Below are 17,970 nucleotides of genomic sequence, written 5' to 3'. Positions count from 1 at the left end.
CTTTTCTTAACAACCAAGATGGGTGATCTGCTGTATCCTGGTACCAATTCTCTTATCTATCCTTTCTTCATATTCTCCATGATATATTCCTGGAGTACTTTCAACTTGATTTCTCCCAGGTAATATATCGGATTGGTAGGCATTCCCTATCCTTGGTCTTCCTCACGTTCATTTGCATGATCAACTCCTGCTCAATAAAGGGGTAGTTGACTCAAGTCAAACTTCCTTTTGTATTGGTTGACGGGGTCCCCCACTAGTACATGGAGCAATTTGAGAAAGTCATGATATATCTTTGGTACTCGTTCCTTAACATCTCGTTTTTTGTCTTGCCTATTGGTGTGGTTGGCAAATTCTGTAATGATGTTGATGGCAATCAGGCGCAATTTTCCTTCTTCCCAATGTTATAAAATGACTCTGGTTGCCTCACCCCTCCAATAGTATCATCCAGCTGCCTTAGCTGAGATCTCATTAATCCTAATTGTTTTATTGGAGCTCACAAAGCTTGGTCTCACTCTTTTGTTGTTTGGTAATTTGCTGACTTCTCCACAAATAGGTTCCGATATCTTTTTACAGATCAACTGTGCTATTCATTGTCTGGGTTCGACCATGAACTCATTTGACCCCAGGTTTACTATGATGACCTTGACCTGTCTAGTATAGTCGGCATCAATAACTCCTACATTGGTTGTTAGCCCATACCTAGCTGCTAAACTACATCTTGAAGGGGTTTGTCCATATGTACCTTCTGGTAATCCGATGGCAATTCCAGTTCCAATAATACCTTGCCTCTTGGCTGGTATTACTTGACTTTTGTGTGTATACAGGTCATATCCTACTGCTCTGACCTACTCTTTAGTAGGTACTGTTGCTGTAGAAGTCAACTTCTTAAATAGAATCTTCTAACTTTTCTTGGACCTGAGACATGAAAACTGGATTTCCAAATTTTCCTCCTTGGCCTCTACTTCATATTTGCCATATACCACCAGCGAACTATTGAGACACCATGTTGTACATCGTTTGCTACTAAATGTGACCTTGATACTAGCATATTCGATTTTGGGATCGCACTCCCATAGTCAAGGCATTGCATGGATATCTACTGGTAGCCTTAGCTTGCTAACTTGTAGTATGCTCTTCTCATTAGGTGTTCCAATTTCAATACCGAGCATTGTAGTATGCGTAACAGTACCTATTGTGCTTTTTTCTCCACCTGCCATGTAGACATCTCTAGTATTTCCTGACTTCTTTTTTGAGAAGTTATACTTGTTGCGTAGCTCTTCATCAATAAAGTCCTCCATTGCCAAAAGGATTTAAGCATTCTTTTCCAATTCGCTCCATTGTCATAGCTGATCCTCCTTCCAAAATTGTTCTCACTTTTAATGTGACATTATCCTTCCTTTGTTTTAGTTTCTCTCCTTTTTGCTTCCTGTGATTCGTTTTCCTTTCAAGGTTCTAGAGATGAATTAGCTTGCTTTTTCTCGGAATTGCGCATGTCGCTAATTTCTTGGTCCCTTCTACCATATCGTCGATTTGGCTGAATAAATATTGGAGCATCAGGCGCAGACCCATTTATATATAACCTGTTATAGTAGCCTCATCTAATTCTACTTCTATGGCGATTAGCCTAAACTGGTTCTAGTCTTCTTTTACCCTCCTTGACCTTTGTTCGAGTTTCATCAATTTGTTTTGTACCACTCCTCAGGGATCAATTTCTCCACACTGTTCTTTGAGTTCATTGCAACATTCCCTCCATGTGTGTCAACTCAGTCTCTGAGCTTCTTTACCATATGGTGTCAACCGTTTCATTGCATCTTCTTCTAATAAACTTGTCATGTAGATGATATCTTCATTCTTATTTCCTTCTACTCAACCTACTGCTCGCAAGTAGACTGTTAGCTGTGCTAGGTAGCCTCTTAGCTTACCTCGTGTTCTATCGTAAGTGTCTGGTACTTTGACCTTTATGTTTTGGATGCTTAATCAGATTTGGGCTGCCAAATATAGATCTTTCGGTCCTGGCATTAGGTTTGAAAGACCTCCTTCCATCATCATTGAGATTTCCGGTTCATCCCAAGACGAGCTCAACGCTAATCATTCTTTCGATATTATAGGACTCACTGTCCATACTAATTTGGATATAGGGTGCAGTAATTTTTCGCCAAGACCTGGTAGGCCACCAAGGTTGTGATTGTATTCATAATCTGTACTGTCATTACATGTTGTTTATGGGTGACATAACCAACTATAATAATCCTACTCCTTTGTACTGAGTTTTTCAATCGGTAACGAGCTTATCTCTTCTGTCTTTCCTTATACTTTAATTGCTCAGAAAGTTCCTATCCTCACAATCAGGGTTTGATAATGTAGATAATATTGTACTCGCATACCTCTTGTAAGCGAGACCACTTTCTCACTTAGTGTTGCACAGAATGTTTATAAAGTATTGATTCAATCTGTAGTATAAGAAAGAACTTCAGTGGTTGTGTGAGGAGTCTGTACCAGAGGTTCTTTCTTTCTTTTTTCTATTTTTATTTTTATTTTTTATAATGACTTAATTCCTTGTTTAAGATACAAGAACATCGCATACGGTGTGAGCTATGGTGTTAAGAAAACCTTGCCACCCTGGATCAAGAGAACACCCATACCCGCAGGATCCTCCTGTATGTGCCTGACCACATACACTACAAGAGTAATGAACTCAGGTGCCTAGCGCACTGACCTCACAACCTGAATGCGAACGGGTCTGGTCTAGAAGCCAATCCAATGCCAGAGAAGATGCCTTGCCTGAAAGAAACCCCCCCACCAACTACATGTATCCAATAGGAAGAAAACAAGACCATCAGGGCAGGAAAGCATAAGGAAAAGCTCTGCCTGTAAATTACCAAAAACTACGAAAGAAAAGAACTAGTACACAACGAAGTGACAAGTGGCGAATTATACTGAGCTGCCTCAGGAGTAAGCTTCCAGCAAAGAGCGTTATCGCTAAATCTGTCCAACCAGCTGTACCACGGATGTAGTGAAATATCAAGACCAACCAATCGAGAACAGAGGCGACAGTACCAGGTCCATGGAGTGGATGGTTGGCAGAGTGGATGTTGCTCAGCAGTAGAATGGGAGCCAAAGATCGACCAGGAGCAGGTTTTAGGCCAAAACCGCAGATCTCTACATGGTAGAGGGAGGGAGAAGTAGGGTACCAGCCAAAGCAGGAGAGTCAGTAGGTTGCGAGCAAACGCAGACGAAGTCGGGCAGTGAAGGGATGGCCCAAGTCCCCAGAGCACACCCAACCTTGGAGGCTGATCCATTAACTTATTACCGGGTCTCAGATGTGGTACTTTGTTCCGTGAGAGATATCAGTACTTAGCAGAGGGAATTCCACAAGCAGAAGGGAATCAGAAAGGTGAGGGCAGAAAGGCGACAGCAACTGAACTGAATGACTAGAGAAGTTTGATCAAATCATACCATAAGACTAATCCCACAGTTACTAGCCCTGGCATTCCCTATTGGAGATCGCGTAAGAGAGGAGAAGTACTTCTACCACTGCCAGTACTGACCGGAAATAAGGAGAGAAAGCTGACTGTGCCACAGCTAAGTGAGCCTTGCAAGTAAGACAGGAAATCTGGGTGAGGGGCCAATATCTCCTCCATCAAGCGAATGGAGAACTGGCCAGGCTAGGGCAGGGGACTTTGTTGAAGAGAAACCATAGCCATAGAAACGTAACATCGAGGAGGTAGACAGGGGAGTGGATGGTCCGCGAAAATTGACCATGGTGTTGTCATACTATACGGGAGGAAAATAGAAACCATAAAGTACATTGTACCGGAGGTCTTTTTTTTTTTTTTTTTTATAATCTCATGTATTTATCAGTTTTAACAAAAGTAAGGCTAAGGGTCATATCAGCTTGTACCATGTAGACCCGCACCTCCACCTCGCCTTGTTCTCAAGCAGCCAGAAGAAAAACTGTGACCCTAGAAAGGCTAACACCGGCAGCCAGGTGCCCGACCCTAAGGTCCCACGACTTGAGCGTGGAGGGGTCTCGCCTAGAGCCACCGATACCCGACCAGTCCTTGGTTTAAAATGCTCCCCCACAAGTCTCCCGCACGGCTATCTACAAACGGTAAAGACAGAAAGCCCAGAAAACCCTACCTTCAAAGCAAAGAAAAAACCCCATTCCGACAGTACACCCCCCACCGAACTGAAGAAACCCAAACTAAAATAACCCCAAACCAAATGCCTAAACCAATCCCTCGCCTACAACAACCAGATACCTACCCAACCCATGCCCCACCCTTGGGACAAACCAATGGCCAGGCCTCGCCCGTGAAGTCGAAAAAACGAATAAGTGCACCATGTAGGTGACATAAACGTATGTCTTGGGCATATAGCCCACGGTGGCAAAGCAGGAGAAACCAAAAGGAAAGAGCGCTCACTGTAAGCAGGAGGTATTGGCAGAACAAGAGCCCCAAGCCGTCCCTATGGGAGGGCCGAAGGAGTTGCCCGAAGCAGCAAAAGAGGGAGAGGTAGTAGGGTACCAGCCGACCCGACCGAAGAGAAAAAAGGGAGGAAGGGCCCCAGGCCCCAGTGCTGACCCAACCAAAACCAAACCTGCCACATTACGGCGTCTCTCATGTACTCCCTTGTTCTCTGAGAGATAGCATCACTTAGTGGAAGGGATCCCCACGGCGGTAGGGAGGCGGAAGGGCGAGGTGAGGAAGGCAACCAAACTTGAACCGAGAGACTAGGAGGGTATGGTCAAATCTCACCGCAAGACAGACCCCGAAGTTAATAGCCGAGGCGATCCCCAACTGGGATCATGTAAGTGGAGAGAAGGACGTCCACCACTGCCAGCGCCATGCGGAAGCGAAGAGAGGAAGCTGACCGTGCCAAAGCTAAGCAAGCCCTTATTATCAAGACAGGAATACTGGGCAAGTCCAGATATCTCCCCCATCAAGCAGACAAGAGACAAGTGAGGCCAAAGCGGGAGAGGATGATGGAGTTAACCGTACCCCTAGGCAGGAACTATCTAGGGGGTAGAGGGGAGTGGGGGGGCCCACCATAGTTGACATGGTGTTGCCAAACTATGTGGGAGGAAAATAGGAGCGATGGAGCATGACTGTACCGGAGGTCCTGGATCTCACTATTCATACAGACACCTTACCCAACACTAATCCTACAGGACTCATACATTCATGTCACCATGCCCCATGACTCACAAACTTGAGTCATATGAGATTCTCAGTTGACTCGCATGTGTTAACTACCTTATATGCCTCAACTAATTATTATCTTTATAACAAGTCATGTTTGCTAAGTACATTACATGTGTGAAACTTATGACTCATAAATATGAGTCATGCATAAAAGTCATAAAATTATATGATTCAAAACTGTGAGTCATCACATAACAAATAAACTCCCATGACTCACAAGTGCAAGTCATGTGAAACCCTTTATTCCTCCTCTTAATCTCCTTTGTCACAATCTGGTTGGTAACAACAAGATTGATATCAAGCTATACTAAAGAAGGTATCCCAACACTGAAAGACTTTCAAGAATAGACCCACTGGCCTTGCTTTCTGGTGGCAGTATCAAGTTTACAAGGTTTTAATACTACAAGTAAAGCAAGGAAAAGAAGCTGATAGATGTTTAGATATATTTACAGAAAGGTTCCTACAATGACAGTTAAGGAAAGGGCTGGCCTCAAGAGTATCTGATGGAGGTGGGAGCAGAAGAAGGGTTGCAGAAGGAAATTGAAGGAAGTAACTGCTTTGCCTGACAAAGTGCAAAATCCCAAAACTAAAACAAGGAAGACATAGTAAGGTAATTTCTTTGTTAGATGATGCAGAGACTATCCTTGCTGTACAAGAATATAATTTGATAGTAAGTTTAATTATTCAAGATTAAGTATACTGGAAGTGAAGTGAAAGTTCAAAAATTATATTTGATAGAAATTATATCACAGCATCTTGCAATAGTAATTGTGATATGCTATAAAACCATACAGGTTACAGATGATAATATAGAAATAGCCACCTGATCAGTGAAAAATGTTACTTGTGAAGTTGAGAAAGCAATTCATTTTACTCCAGTTGCAATATGGCTTTACAAAATGGTATTCAGTTATAAAGAATATAGAAAGAAAATTGATATTGATGGCCATGAATCTCAAGATATTAGAAAATATCAGAATAATAGCTTTCTGCCATATATGGCATCCTCTTGAGAGGCATTGATGATACGGGATGAGGTTTTGAAGGAGAGTCTAAATGCAATATATCCAAGTCACAAGGTACACCCAGTTATCTTTTTCTTGCAACATGAGTGTCGCTTAAATCTAATTTATTACAAACTGTGTTTTGGCAAGGCAGATTGACAAGGTGGAACAAAGGTTTTTACAACACTGACACTTGCAAGTGATAGATGTTTATTATTATAGGATGACTAAAGTTGTGAGTAATATGGCTTTCACGTATGACTTATACTTATGAGTCACTAGTCTTACATGTGTGATGCATTTAGCACACATGACTCATTATAAGGTATATAATTGGTAGAGGTAGGTTGTGCAGTTGACTCATACAAGTCAGCTGAAGATTTGACATGACTTACAATTGTGAGTCATAGGATAGAGTGAAATGAAGGTATGAGCCATGTAGGGCTAGGATTAGGTAATGTGTCAGTATAAATAGCAAAGTCCAGGAACCACTTGTACTACACGCTCCGTCACTCCAATTTTCCTCCCACATAGTTTGGCAACACCATGTCAACTATCGTGGGCCCCCCCCACTCCCCTCTGCCCCCTTGATGGTTCCTGCCTAGGGGCACGGTTAACTCTTCCATCCCCTCCCGCTTTGGCCTCGCTTGTCTCTTGTCTGCTTGATGGGGGAGTTATCGGGGCTCGACCAGTAGTCCGGTCTTGCTAATAGGGGCTCGCTTAGCTTTGGCACCGTCGGCTTCCTCTCTTCGCTTCTGGACGGCACTGGCAGTGGTGGACGTCCTTCTCCGCACTTGCACGATCCCCGTTGGGGAACCCCTCGGCTAGTAACTTCGGGGTCTGTCTTGCTGTGAGATTTGACCATACCCTCCTAGTCGCTCAGTTCAAGTGTGGTAGCCTTCCTCACCCCGCCCTTCCGCCTCCCTACTGCCGGGAGGATCCCTTCCACTAAGTGACGCTATCTCTCGGAGAACAAGGGACTACATGAGAGACGCGGTAATACGGCAGGTTAGGTTTTTGTTGGGTCAGCACTGGGGCCTTGGGCCCTTCCTCCCTTTTTTCTCTTGGGTCGCGTCGGCTGGTACCCTACTACAGTCAGCTGGTACCCTACTACCTCTCCCTCTTTTGCTACTTCGGGCAGCCTCCTCGGCCCTCCTTGGCGGACAGCTTGGGGCTCTTGTTCTGCCAATACCGCTTGCTTAGAGCGGGTGCTCTTTCTTTTTGGTTTCTCCTGCGTGTGACTGTGGGCTATATGACCATGACATACATTTATGTCACTTATACGGCGCACCTATTCGTTTTTTTGACTTCAGGGGCGAGGCCTGGCCATTGGTTTGTCACGACTGCGGGGCATGGGTTGGGCTGGTATCTGGTTGTTGTAGGCGGGGGACTGGCTTTAGCCTTTGGTTTGGGGTTACTCTGGTTTGGGTTTTTCTCTGTTCACTGGGGAGTGTGCGGTCGGGATGGGGGTTTTTTCCTTGCTTTGAAGGATGGGTTTCTGGGCTTTCTGTCTTTACTGTTTGTAGATAGCTGTGTGGGAGACTTGCGGCGGAGCTTTTTAAACCGAGGACCAGTTGGGTGTTAGTGGCTCTAGGCGAGACCCCTCCGGATTCAAGTCGTGGGCTCTTAGGGGCGGGCACCTGGCTGCTGGCGTGTGCCTTTCTGGGATCACGGTTTTTCTTCTGGCTGCTTGAGAACAAGGCGGGGTGGAGGTGTGGGTCTGCATGGCGAGAGCCGATATGACCCCCGGCCTTACTTTCGTTAAAAGGGATAAATAAGTAAGATTATAAAAAAAAAGAAAAAAATAAAGAAGTAGAAAAAAACAACCGCTAGTACTAATCCCCACACTCCAGCAACCGTATACGCACCGTACTACGAAGCCCTCTCCTCCCCTCTAAACAAAGCCTACCCTGTGGGCGACAACCCTTACCTCTGCTTCTGCCCTGCACCCAACGAGGTGCAGCTTGCGGTTCACTCCCTTCCCGTCTCCTTCCTTCCTGATGATCGAGAGGACCTGTTGGGGACCTTGAGCGAAACTATTCTGAATGTCCAGGAAGTACAGATCCTCTCAGCACGGTTCCTCTTTCAAGACAAGGAGATTCGCCTCTCCAAGGCAAACACCTCATGCATCGCTATGGTTGCGCCCATGGATGTGGACAAGAAGGTGGGCAGGACCGTCCTCTATGCCTCAAGCTGCCAGATCGAAAGAGTCTTCTCCGCGAACAAATTCACTCAATGCAAGAACTGCTGGGGCTATGGCCACCAAGCACCCAGATGCAAAACCGACCACCCGGTCTGCCCAATATGCGCCCTCAGCCACACAAAGGCGACTCAACGCCACCAGAACCTGACAAGCGCCAAGGGTGGCAACCTCAAACCTGTGGCGTACTGCTGCCCCACCACCATCCCCTTTTGCACCAACTGTTCCTCTGCCTACCGAGCATTCGATCAATCATGCACCAAACGACCAAAGCCCCCTCTCCTGTCCTCCTCCGAGTTCCGTCCCCCCGCGGAAGAAGAAATGGATACGCAGGAAGATGGAGCAGAGGGTCCTTCCACCAGACAGCCTCGGCTCCAGAGCCTTGCTCCTTCCATGGACCTGGGAGATGGTCTCGCCACCAGAGCCCCCCCCTGCCTCCCTTTCTTGACCCCATTCAGAAGACCTGGAAGTGTCTTCCCCATCCCCAGCACCCCATCGTGCCCCCAAGGAACTGACCCTTCGCATACCCTGGAGGACGTCACTCCCACCCAAGTCCCCAAACCTCCCGCGGGTTCGTCCCTTTAATGCAAGACAACCGCTGTACTCCCCCTCCTTTCCCAGTTTCTACTACTCCTCAGCAGAGCACTAGCTCTTTTTTCCTAGTTCAACACAACTGCATGAGTAGCTGGAATGTGTTTCTCTCACTATTTAATTCTTTAGTTGCTTTGCCCTCCCCTCCTGTGATTGTTGCCCTTCAAGACTCTCCTTTCTTTCGTGGAAAATTCCCACAATTTGCTGGCTTCAAGTCCTTTTACCCCCCAACGGTGCGCGGTGAGAAGCCACGGGTGGCGGTATTTGCACTTCATGCTTTTTTTGATATTGTTTCTTTAGTTCCTGTATTTTTTGACAACTCTGGCCAGATAGCAGTGGATGTCTATACCCCGTCAGGCTTGTTTGACTCCTCCCACGAGAAATTTTGTTTGGTCAAGCTTTGCTCCCTTTGGACGACCTCGTCGCTGTACTGCTCTGTTTCCCGCGTGGTGGCTTACTGCGTTCTCGATTTCCCCACCCTCGTGGTGGGCGATTTCAATATACACCACCCACAATGGAATCCTGACTGACTTCTTAGGAAAGGGGAGATCCGAACCTCCACTCCATATGCAGAAATGTCCCAACAAAGATGTTTCTCCCTCTTGAATACTCCCGGAGTGTTTACTCGATTCTCACTAGGACAAGATTATCTGCAGTCTGTACTTGACCTGGCCTTCGCCAACCAGCATCTCGTACCCTTTCTGAAAACATGGGACGCGTTTCTACAGTCTACGGGGTCGGATCATGTCCCGATATCCTTAACACTAACCTCTCCACTTCTCTTGCCCCCCCAACTTACACCGCACTGGAAGGCTACCGACTGGACCAAGGTCATGGAGGACCTCGGCTCCCTCACGATTACGCCACCTCCACCTCTCCTAACTCAGCATGCACTTATCATGTGCCTCGACATCAAGCTTGGCAAGATACAGTTAGTCCTCGCCAGACATACGCCAATGAAAAAACCATCAATAAGGTCAAAACCTTGGTGGTCCGACACCTTGTCTGACTTGAGGAAAGGTCCACCATTCCTGTACTCGAGAAGCCCATATATACCCTTCTGATAACACTCTAGCCTCTCCTCACTTGGCCAAAAATGCATATTTTAAAGCTATCAAGAAGGCTAAGAAAGAGCACAGGTCACGTTTCCTTGAGAGTGCTACCCCCCAAAACGTATGGACTGCCAAAGGATTCGCCTTCGGAAAACCCCTTGAGCGGTTCCCATCCCTCCCACAAGCAACCTCACCCATGGAGCTGAATGACGCCCTGCTTTCCCACTTCTTCCCTCCAAGGCCTGACGGGTTCTGCCTGCCTATTCTCAGGGCCTTCAAAGATGCACCCCCCCTACTGGCGGAAGAGATAGCCGCGGCACTCAACAAGTCCTCATCCTCCTCAGCCCCCGGTCCCAACCTTTTTCCATTCTCAGTCTGGAAGAAGGTTAATATAGCCTGTCCCTCTCTGCTAGTTGAGCTACTCTCTCCGCTAGTCTGGTTCGGATTCCACCCAGCGTCGCTCACGATGGCGAACGGAGTGGTCCTAGAGAAACCAGGCAAACCCTCCTACGACACACCTGCTTCCTTCAGAATAATTGTCCTCCTTGAAACAGTCTCCAAGATCATGCAGAGGATAATCGCAAATCGCCTCTCACCTTTGGCTAGGTCGTTGGGCCTGCTGTACCCACATCAATGCGGCTCCCTTCCTGGGCTTAACACTTTCGATGCCTGCACGACGCTGGCTGATGAAGTTCAAATACTACAACGGCCCCAGCTGGTTGCATCCACCTTGTTCCTTGATATCAAGGGAGGCTTTGACAATGTCTCCCCAATTGACCTCTTCCATATGCTGCATTCAAAGGGCATACTTCTATACCTCTGCTCCTGGGTTAGGTCCTTACTGACAGGAAGGCAATGCTGTCTCGTTTTTGAGGGATCGCCCAGCGTTTTCAAACTCATTCAGGTTGGCACTCCGCAAGGCTCGCCAATATCACCTCTTCTGTTTGTTATCTATATCTCGTCCCTCCACTTTCCGGTGCCATGGAGGTTAATCCTGTCTGATGTGGACGACTTCGCGGTCACTGTTGCCTCCAACTCCTACAGGAGCAATGCCCAACGCCTCCAACATCCAGTCAAGATGTTGACTTAAAGGGGTAGGCATCTTGGGATCTCCTTCTCTGTACCCAAAACTGAACTCATGCACTGGAGGACGTCCAGACAAAGGGACCTCGCATCCACTCTCCCAATCGTTATTGATCGACTCCTGTTCTGCCCCTCCAGGGCAGTCTGTTGGCTCGGCCACTGGTTTGAGCCGGCCTCTTGTTCTCTCCGCTGGGCTACCAGCACACACTTCTCGAAACGTTTGGCACTTGCCGTGCGTGTCTTCTCCATGCTTAAGAGGCTATCGGGTCCCGGGAAGGGGCTCGCGCCCTTCCTCTGCCATAGGCTAGCGTCATCCCTCCTCGCCCCCATACTCCTCTTTGGAGCAGACCTCTTCTCACCCTCTGCAACAATGACCGACCGGCTTGCTGTCTTTTGGAGATAGGTTCAGTCTTGGGTCACCAACTGCTTCTCCGAAACCCCTACCAGTATCCTCTCCTCCGAGTCGGCCCTTCCCCCGATACAATGCCTCATTGAACACCGACAGCATCTGGCAGGGCTGAGGATGGTATGCCTCCCCCGGAAAGAAACGCGGCAACAGTACATCTTCACTGCTCCTTCCCTACAACCTCTTGCCACCACTCCCCAGAGGACCACCGCGCCTTGACGGTGGGGCTTACGGCTGGCTACAGGCCCCTGAATTGGAAAACCCCCGTGCTATCCCCTCTGGCAAGGTGGCATCTCCCACGTGATGCAATAGCCCACCTTGTGGGCAAGGTTCGCAGTCATCTTGCTCAGGTCCCATCAGTATCGCCTGCCCTCCTCCCTGAGCCCTTGTCCCCAGCAGCCCCTGGCAACTCTCCTTTTCCAGCCCTCAAGAAAGGCTGTCATCAGTTCCTCCTAAACACTTGGACCAAACAATACCCACCGCCTCCCCAATACGTCTACTCGCCCACTCTGTCGCCTCACCCCTTTATGGGCTTGGGAAAATTCATAGCGGGCAGGATCCACGAGATGAGGTCAAGAAAGAGCTACTTGGCCGGCCACCGATCATGGAGAGATCCGGATGCCCTTGACACGTGCCCCTACTGCGAGGAGGAACCTGAGTCCTTGGACCACGCCATTCTTCAATGCCCCTCGCATAAAAGAGCCAGAGACACCCACCTCCAGGGAGTCGAGTGCCTTGACGAAGGGGAACCCATCTGGACATCTCTGGAACTGCTTCACGGCCTATCCGCCTACCTAGCCGCCATCTCGGTTGGCTTCCCCGCGGACATGCCTGCACTCAGATACCCCCCCTCCGGGGCCCGACAAGTCGAGAGCCCCATTTCCTCACTTGTTTCCTCGCCCTCGGCATAAGCAGTTGGTGAAAGCATATTCCATTAGTTTCCTTGCTTGTCGGATTTCTATATGTTTAGTTTGAATGGTTCCTTTTACAGTTAGCGGGTTATGCGCTTTGCGATATGGGTTGTTCGCACTTAGTGGAGGCAATAGTTTGGTTTCCTTTGTTTTTGTTTGCTTTGGGATTAAGGTTTTGTTTACACCATAGCTACCGCTGCATGCGAGTTCTGGTACCTAAACAATGAATACATGATTATAAAAAAAAAGAAAAAGAAAAAAGAAAAAAAAGAAAAAAAGAACCGCTAGTACTACATGCTCCGTCGCTCCTATTTTCCTTCCACATAGTTTGGCAACACCATGTCAACTATCGTGGGCCCCCCCCACTCCCCTCTGCCCCCTCAATTGTTCATGCCAAGGGGCACGGTTAACTCTTTCATCCTCTCCCACTTTGGCCTCACTTCTCTCTTGTCTGCTTGATGGGGGATTTATTTGGGCTCGCCCAGTAGTCCTGTCTTGCTAATAGGGGCTCGCTTAGCTTTAGCACGGTCGACTTCCTCTCTTCGCTTGTGGATGGCGCTGGCAGTAGTGGACGTCCTTCTCCCAACTTGCACAATCCCCGTTGGGGAACTCCTCGGCTAGTAACTTCTGGGTCTGTTGTGCGGTTAGATTTGACCGTACCCTCCTAGTCGCTCAGTTCAAGTTTGGTTGCCTTCCTCACCTCGCCCTTCCACCTCCCTACCGCCGGTGGAATTTATTCCACGAAGTGATGCTATCTCTCGGAGAACCAGGGACTACATGAGAGACGCGGTAATATGGCACGTTTTGGTTTTGGTTGGGTCTGCACTGGGGCCTGGGGCCTTTCCTCCCATTTTTCTCTTCAGTCGCGTTGGCTGGTACCCTACTACTGTCGGCTGTTACCCTACTACCTCTCCATCTTTTGCTGCTTCGGGCAGCTCCTTCGGCCCTCCCGGACGGAAGGCTTGGGGCTCTTGTTCTGCTAATACCTCCTGCTTACAGCGGGTGCTCTTTCCTTTTGGCTTCTCCTGCTTGCGACCGTGGGCTATATGCCCAAGACATACGGTTCTGTCACCTATACGGCGCACCTAGTCATTTTTTCCACTTCACGGGCGAGGCCTGGCCATTTGTTTGTCCCAAGCGGCGGCACGGGTTGGGTTGGTATCTGGTTGTTGTACGGGGGGGATTGGTTTTGGCCTTTGGTTTAGGGTTACTTTGGTTTGGGTTTTCTTCTGTTCGGTGGGGTGTGTACTGTCGTGATGGGGGTTTTTCCTTGCTTTGAAGTATGGGTTTCTGGGCTTTCTGTCTTTACCGTTAGTAGATAGCCATGCGGGAGACTTGTGGGGACGTATTTTAAACCGAGGACTGATTGGGTATCGCTGGCTCTAGGCAAGACCCCTCCCCGCTTAAGTCGTGGAACCTTAGGGTCGGGCACCTGGCTGCCGGTGTTAGCCTTTCTGTGGTCACGGTTTTTCTTCTGGTGGCTGGAGAACAAGGTGGGGAGGAGGTGTGGGTCTACATGGCGAAACCTGATATGACCCCCAGCCTTACTTTCATTAAAGCGGATAAATAAATGATATTATAAAAAAAAAAAATGTAAAAAAAGAACAAAAAGAAAAAAAGAACGGCTAGTACTACACGCTCCATCACTCCTATTTTCCTCCCACATAGTTTGGCAACACCACATCAGCTGTCGTGGGCCCCCCCACCCCCCTCTGCCCCCTCTATGGTTCATGCTTAGGGGCACGGTTAACCCTTCCATCCTCTCCCGATTTGGCCCCGCTTTTCTCTTGTCTGCTTGTTGGGGGAGTTATCTGGGCTTGCCCAGTAGTCCTGTCTTGCTAAGAGGGGCTTGCTTAGCTTTAGCACTATCGGCTTCCTCTCTTCGCTTCCTGGCGGCACTGGCAGTGGTGGACATCCTTCTCCCCACTTGCACGATCCCTGTTGGGGAACGCCTCGGCTAGTAACTTCGGGGTCTGTCTCATGGTAAGATCTGACCATAGCCTCCTAGTCGCACGGTTCATGTTTCGGTTGCCTTCCTCACCTCGCCGTTCCACCTCCCTACTGCTGGTGGGATCCCTTCTACTAAGTGAGGCTATCTCTCGGAGAACAAGGGACCACATGAAAGATGCAGTAATACATCTGTTCGGTCTACAGTCGGGTTTGTACTGGGGCCTTTGGCCCTACCTCCACTTTCCACTTCGCTCGTGTCATCTCGCACCCTACTGCCTTCTCTCCTTGGCTGGTATCCTACTACCTCCTCCCTCTGCCACGTGGTGTTCCGTGGTTTCAGCCTGCTGCCTGCCTGTGGTTGATCTTTTGTGGGCACCCTACTGCTGGGTGGCATCCCCTCTGCCCAACATCTATTCCTTGGGCCTGGCACCATGGCCTATGTTCTCGATTGGCAGGTCATGGTATTGCACTACCTCTGTGGCTTAACTGGTTGGGGGCGCTCGGCCTTAAGGCTCATTGCTGGCTGCCCACTTTGGGTGTGGTTCTTTAAAAACGGCAAATCTGGTGGTACGGTGGGCAGTGGTTCTTTTTTTTTTTTTTTATGGCCCCTACTGGTCTAGTAGTTTACGGGATGGAGTTTTTCCTTATGCTTTCCTGCCTAGCCTGTTTGGTTTCCTTCCTGTTGGCTACGAGTAGTTAGTGGGTGGGGTTTTCTTTCGGGCGAGGAATCTTCTTGGGCCTTTGGTTGGCTTCTAGGCGAGACCCTTTCGCGTTCAAGTCGTGAGGCCTGTGGGCTTGGCACCTGAGATGATCGCCCTTGCAGTGTGTGAGGTTGGACCCATACAAGAGGGTCTTGGGGGTACAGGTTTTCTCTTGGTCTGGGGTGGAGGGGTTTTCTTAATGCCATAGCTAGCACTGCATGTGATGTTCTTGTACCTTAAACCAGTAACTAAATGATTATAAAAAAAAAAAAAAAAAAAAAAGAACTGCTAGTACTGGTAGTTGGCTTCTAGGTGAGACCCTATTACGTTCAAGTTGTGAGATCTGTAGACTGGACACTTGAGTTCATAGTCCTTGCAGAATGTATAGTTAGGCATGTACTAGAGGGTCCTGGGGGTATGAGTTTTGTCTTGGTCCAGGGTGGAGAGATTTTCTTAATGCAATAGCTAGCACTGTATGAGATGTTCTTGTACCTTCAACAAGTAACTCATTAATTCTAAAATAAAAAAAACTACAAACCTCAGGTACACTCATACCTGTTTAATAATTATACTACTGCCTGGCAACCATAATAACAACACTTAATGAATTCAACCATACAACAAATTAAGATACAAAGCCAATTAAGGAATAGATGAAAGTACATGACCTAAGATTCAAAGAAATCCAATTACCATTTTGTATGACCTCCATCTCCATCCAAAACAGCCTGAATTCTCTCAGTCATTCATTTTATCCAAGCATCCAATGACACTTGGGGAATCAAATCCCACTCCTTCTTTGCTGCCTGAAATAATTTAGCAGTACTATGGTGCCTTCTTTCCAATCTGGCGAATCACTTTCTGAGGACTCTTTTAAGCAGTGCCTAGGTGTTGTTAATAGTATTGAGATCTGGAGAGTTGGGTGGCCACCAAAGTTTTTTGTAACCATAGTCTGCCAGCAATTTTCGAGTTTCCTCAGTACCATGCCAGAAAGTATTGTCTGCAGCTAGGTAGATGTTGTCCGAAGGTCTATTCAGACCTTCTATAAACGGGATAAGGTATGGCTGGTGGATCTCAGTTGCATATTGGTAGGAATTGAGGCCATGTCTGTCTCTTTTACTAGTTCTTTCCTCCTCCCTCCTCTTTCTCACAAGAACTAACTCAGTCCTCCCATCCTTCATTATTGCAGTATAGACACCAATGCTACTCCTTCCTAACTTAAAGCTAGGCTTCAAGCTTTTTTCTTCCAGCTTATCACTAGCTCTTATCCTGACATTTCTCCTGACAGGATTTGGATCATAGATGATAGTGGTTACATCAACAAAAACCACTCAATTCCATGCTCCTCCCCAGTTCTTCCTTCTCCTAGCAAGCTCCTTTGTCTTCTCCTTCTGTCCTTTCCTCCAAAAAGGCTTCTTTCTTGGTATCAGAAGCTTAAAACCAGCATCTGAAATGATCTTGCCAATAGTAGTCTTGCCAAGACCAATATTTGCCTTTTGGGTAATTTTGTGTAGTGCTAAATGAGACTCGGCATCAATAATGGCCTCTACTGCTCTTTCTTTAGCATCAGTAATCTTGGTGGGTTTCCATTGCTTGGAGGTATAATGGGTATTTCCACCTCTTATCTCGGCTCTAGTGATTACCTGTTGAATAGTAGCCTTGCAAACCCCAATAGCCTTTTCTATTTTCTTATTCCCCCCATCTGTATGCTTATACATGGCAAAAACTTTGTTATTCAGATCTTCATTTGCTCGGGTAGAGTGAGGGGGAGCTATAGTTGCTGGTGGGATGAGGGGGTTAGGGTGTTGCTTGGTTGCTGGGCCGGGGTATAATTATTAGACAGACATGACTGTACACCATGCTCTGTTGCTCCTATTTTCAACCCACATAGTTTGCTAATATTAGGTCCACTCTAATAGACACTCCTTACACCCCTCTGCCTGCTCGGGGATTTCTGCATTTGGGCAAGGTTATCTCATTTATCCTCACCTGCCTTTGCCGCGCTTGTCTCTTGTCTACTTAATGGGGGAGCTATCTGGTCTCGTCCAGTATTCCTGTTGTACTTATACAGACTAGATTAGCTTTGGCACTGTTGGCTTCCTCTCTCCGTTTCCAGTGGGCAGTGGTAGTGGTGAACCTATTTCTGCCTACTTGCTTAATCCCCATTGGGGATCGCCTCGGCTAGTAACTATCTGGTCTGTCTCAAGGTGAGATTTGGCCATACATGCCTTGTCACTTTGTTCAAGCTACTGTCGCCTTACTCTTCACACCCTTCTTTCTCTCTATTGCAGCTGGGATCCCTTCCACTAACTGACGATATCTCTCCCAAAACTAGGGACCACATGTGAGATACGGTAATACTGGAACAGTTGGATTTTGGTTGGGTTTGTACTGGAGCCTTGGGTCATACCGCCCTTTTTCTCTTCAGTCACGGTGGCTGGTAACCTACTACTGTTGCCTAGTATCCTACTGCTGCATTCTCTTTTACTGCCTTGCATAACCCCATCGGCCCTCATAGATGGAAGGCTTGAGGCTTCCGTTTCGCGAATGCCTACTGTTCACAGCGTGTGTTCTTTCCCTATAGTTTTCTCTACTTACATCCTTGGGCTAGATGTCCTAGACATACATTTATGTCACCTATACGGTATCCCTATTCATTATTTTCACTTTACAGGAGTGATCTGTCCCTCAGATTGGGCCGGAATCTGCTTGTTGTCAATGAGGTGTTGGTTTTAGCTAGTGGTTTAGGGTTTCCTGGATTGGAGCTTTGTTCTATTCGGAAGGGAGTGTGCTCTCAGGACGGGGGATTTCTTTGTTTTGCAGAATGGGTTTCTAGCCTTTCAGTCTTTACAGTTTGTAGATAGCCGT

This window comes from Tuber melanosporum, assembly GCF_000151645.1.
Source record: "Tuber melanosporum whole genome shotgun sequence assembly, scaffold_177, strain Mel28".
NCBI classification, from domain to species: Eukaryota; Fungi; Ascomycota; class Pezizomycetes; order Pezizales; family Tuberaceae; genus Tuber; species Tuber melanosporum.
This window is presented reverse-complemented; position numbering follows the sequence as displayed.